Here is a 5137-nt window from a genome sequence, read left to right on the forward strand (position 1 = left end):
GCTTCCTTCCCATGTACTCTAAGATACGGTGACACTGACCTCTTTGTTCTTCCTCCCACAACACTCCATCACCAGACTCCAGGTATTTTCACCAGCTGTTTCCCATGCCTTCTCATCTCTGCCTCCTTACTTTCCTGCCTTTTTTCAAGTCTCCACTAAAATCTTGTCTTTTACTAGAAGCCTTTCCTGATCCCCATTAATATTAGTGCCTTTCCCCTTTCCATTATCTCCAATTTATCTTGTAACCATCTTGTTTGTACATAGTTGTTTCAAGTTGCCTCCTCAATTAGACTTACAAACAGGTACTGTCTAACCTTTCTTTATAGTTCCAATGCTTGGCACATAGTAGGCATTTAAATGCTTTAATAACTGATGGTTGACTGTTAGAAGACTCCTCAAAACTTAGCAACAATCCCACTGGTTATTGCTACTAAGAGAAATGTATGAAATATGTTGTAGGATGCCCTTTTCCCCAAATCCCTGCCAAAACTGTGAAAAGAAGATGGTCATTTTATAAGCCAAGATATTAAATTGAATTAACTGCTTCAAGAAAGAATGAAGAGAATAATGCATGAGAGAGGAGAGGGACTCAGATTGAAGCATATTTTTATTTTCCTTCTTTTCTTTCTTTCCTCCTTCCTTCCTCACCACTCCTTCTCTCTCTTCCTTCTTTCTTTTCTTTCATTCTTTATTTCTTCCTTGCTTCCTTCCTCTCTCTTTCTTGTCATAGTTAATGAAGGAATTCTTGCCTTCTTAATGGGTGGGGGAGGGAATGAGAAAGGAAGGGAAAGAATATGGAACTGAAAATAAAGTAAAATTGAATTTTAAAAAAATAAAGAAAAAATGAAGAGATTCAAGTAAGATAAAGCAAAGAGAGAAAAGTAGAACATGACTCCTAATTCCCTGGTTATTCTAAAGGCATACAAGGTCAAGGAGTCATGTGTCCAAAGGTAAATAAGAGAAAGTAAGATGAGCCTGACTCCCATTTCCAACATTTCAGTCCTATGCACCCCTGCTCCAGTATACAGAAGTGACCTGAATCTGATGACCGATCAGAAAAGCTACACATTCAAAAGCTACACAAGGGAGCAGAAGTGTTAGAAAGTTCCACTGGAAACGTGAGGTTGGTCCTGGATAGATACTAATTAATATAAGCAAATCTTACTAAGAAAAAGAGTTTAGTATAAAACATTCTGGGAAAGTAGAAATACAGTTATTCCAATAAATGAGAGAGAAAGGGAATGAGGAAGGGTTCAAAAGAGGGGGGAGAGAGGGAAAGAGGAAGGGAAAGAGGAAAAGAGGGAAAGTGAAGGAGAGAGGAGAGGAAAAGAGAAAGAGAGATTCAGAGAGAGCTTAAAAAACCACAAACTACCACCTAGCTAAAGAAGGCCTAATGGCAAATGATTTTTTCACACCCTGAAATGGCTATATCTATACAACAACAAAGCAACTGAATGATTTTTTTTTTAATTCAGTCATTTTTGTTTTGACTACACGTTGCCCCAAATAGTCTGACTAATTCTTTTCCACTAATTTTTTTTTTTACTTTACTAATTTGGTACCACACAAGTACAGCCAATATCTCCACATCCAAAAAGAAAGGAAGAAATAAATGATGAGATCATTAGAGGAAGGATACAAGCATTCAAAGCATAATAAACTGGACAAGGAAATACATAATATGAACCAGACTACCTCATTGCTCAGATGACTGAAAGTGTCAAGGCTACAATGTTTGGGTGACAGAAAGGCAGACAAAACATGAGTGTGTTTTATTCATGACTGTGTTGTCTTTGTACCATTCATCCTCTGGCATTTACTAGCTATGTGATCATGGGCAAGTCACTGAGTCTTCCTGAGCCTTAGTTTGCTTATCTATAAAAATGAGACAATAACAATCTCTGTTGCAGCTACCTTACCAAGTTCTTGTCAGGTTCCAATCAGAAAACATAAATAAAGCACTCAGCAAATTTGCATTTTTATGTAAATATCAATTGTTCATTTCAATTCAACACTTATTCATTAAAGTCACTACTGGGTATATACATTTCTAAGTTCTGGAGATACAAAAAAGTAAAATAAAATAAAAAACTAAATCAGTCCCTGTCTGCAAGGAGCTTATATTCAGAGGCAGTGGTGATGGTGGTCCTTTTGTCCTACATTCTTAAAAAGGACCAATGACATCATGAGAGTGATGTCGACTTGCACATGAATTGGATTTAAGTGAGAAAGATTGGGCAAAGTCATCAGCCTCACTTCCTCCTCTAGAGTCATTGAAGTCCAATGACAAGACGTTAAGATGACTGGTGATGGCCTAGGAAGTACAGGAATAGAGAAAAGTTTGGGAGCAGGGTTTGGGGTGGAGAATAAGGAACACAAGTACCCAGATGAGCAGATACAAAATATATACAGAATAAATATGAAGTCGTTTCTGGAGGGGGGAAGTCACAAATGACTGGGGAAATCATGGAAGACCATGTAAAACACAACATTTGAGCTGAGCTTTGAAGGGAGGTAGGAATTCTAAGAGTGGAAGCGGCAGTACTTTCTAGGCATGAGCACCAGCTTCTGCAGAGGCACAGAGATGGCAGCTAGAATATTCTAAGAGGAGTCACAAATAGTGCAATTCTAACTGGAAAATAGAGTGTATGAAGGTGGATAATGTATAATAAACCCAGAAAAATGGATCACATTCAGATTGTGAAGTTTTACATACCAGACAATGAAATTTATATCTTATTCCAGGACTGGTTGGGAGTCACTAGAATTTTTTGAGCAAAAGTATATGGAAGAAGGGTTGGAGAGGGTGGATTATTAACAATGAGAGGAGGAAGTAATTAATCTGAAAAAGTAAATACTTCACACAGTGAGGACATGTATATGGAAATGCTTATTGTCAATGAAGGGAATGTGAATGTGGCATAATGAGATCCCTAGAAAATACATACACACACACACACACACACACACACACACACACACACACACACACACAGAGTAAGGTAAGAGGAGAAATTTCTGTTCTTTCTTTTGGCATCATGGCCTTAGTGGAATAGTATTCTGACTGCAGTTCAGGGTTTAAAAATCATAGCCACTGCTGTAATAACTCTGGCAAAAATGATGTGTTTCTTAGCCACTTTACCCAGAGGTAAGGAGCAAGCATCAAATGCCCTTCTGAAGGGTGTATGAAGGATGGGAAGCCAGGACAATGGATTCTGTTTGTACACAGGCCTTCAGGGAGAGCTATTATTTCTGTGGATTTGGCAAAGAGAACAGCTCTTCACAAAACACCCCAAACAGACACTGGGGAAGGATCATATTACATTCATTCCACACATTCCACAGGCTTCTATTTTCTTACAGTTGTCATCTAAGCTGGGCCTTGGTTACAAAGGAAATTCTCCATTTCCTCTCTTTCAGAGAGATCTTGCCTGTGTAATGTCTGTAGTTAGTCTAAAAGCAAAGACTTAGAAGTGAGATGATCCAGTCTTTGTCAAATCTTTGGTGCTGTTTTTAAACTATTGCAAGAATGACTTAGACTACAATTATGAAGGAAACAGTCTTATAAAGGAGAATTTTTCTTATCAAAATTTAGTACTTTCCACCCCCTTCTTCTGCATTTGCCACATTCTATTATTCCATCTTCTTTCTCCAGTATGTGAGCTATGACAAAGCACAGGTAAATAGAATGAAGAATAGAGGGGGGTCAGTGGGAGAACATGGATAAGGATTGCTGAAAAGGTATATGAGTAAGCCACAATTCAACCAGTGGAGGCCATATCAACATAGATTGAATTATATGATTCTGTATATATATCCTAAAATCTCCAACAGTTTGGAATCACCTTGAGGGAAGGTTCTATGTCTTATTTGTGTTTGTATCTCTTCCCCCGAACACTTAGCACAGAACACTGAACAGAATGGATAGTTTGTTGACAGAAGTAAGTTTTTTTTTAATTTATTAACTTAAATTTAAATGATAAAAGTGGAGTCCCAGTATCTAAGATTCTCTAATTCTGACTAACTTAGGTAGGACAGCATTTTACTTAGAAAGAAGATCATTTTCCTTTTGATCTAAATAAAAAGATGTCTTAAGAAAGATAAATGTATTGATTGCTGCATCCCTCTAGTCTCATCCAGGTAAAAGTCCTTGCTATGGCTAGCACATTGCTTGTGGATGAAGGTGATAATATGTTGACTGCCAACATTGGTGGTCCATTGTAGGCTTCTCCAGAACAAGTTTGAGGTGTTTTGTTTTTTTTACTTTGTTTAAAACAACAAAGTAAAAGGTGTGTAGCAGAGAATGACAGAAAACCTACAAGAGAGCAAAGACAAGATAGACAACTTTCAACAGCACACAATATTTAACATATAAGCTTTCTTGAAATGATAAGTTATTACTATGCATTTTGAATCCTCTCCTGTGTTGTACTATGCACATGGCATGGTTTTCTTCTTTTCTTTTATATTTAAGTTTATAATGTTTCTTTTTCTTTTCTTATATTTCCTCTACAAATTTGATCAATCACCAGATACCTCTGAAACCAAGCAAGAGGAATAAAAAGTGATGTGTCCTAAAAGGAAGGTAATGGTCCTTATAATTTTAAATAGAAGTAGGTGAATGTAGGAGGAAAAAATCATTTTTTTCTCTCCCTTATAAGACAGACCATTATTCCCTCAGTTCAGGTTCCACACTGGGTCAAAATGAGCCATTTACAAGATACTGATAAGTTAACAAAAGGAAGTTTGCTTTGTCCTTACACAGCAAGGATACAGTGGCATAACTTCTCTGGAAGTGACTCCCATATGGTCACTCCATATGGGTCATCAGGGCAGGACATCATGGACATGGTGACTCTCATGGTGTTCAGAAATCTACCAGTTTGGAAGGGTGAGACTTCATATGGCCTGATGTGACCAAGAAGCTGCATGAGGAAAACAATGGTCAGTCAGGTACTGGGACATTTTCTCTTCTTTTAGGAAAACTAATTTTTCAGGAAGGACAGGGAGATGTGGACTTAATCCATGTTGTTGGGAAACACTGGTAGATAATAATCTTATCACATAAGCCAAAGGGATGTGAGAAGTAAGAAAAAACAGAGTCGAACACAACAAAATTTATCCTTGTTATCTCTCT

Source organism: Notamacropus eugenii, chromosome 5, assembly GCF_028372415.1.
Source record: "Notamacropus eugenii isolate mMacEug1 chromosome 5, mMacEug1.pri_v2, whole genome shotgun sequence".
Taxonomy (NCBI): domain Eukaryota; kingdom Metazoa; phylum Chordata; class Mammalia; order Diprotodontia; family Macropodidae; genus Notamacropus; species Notamacropus eugenii.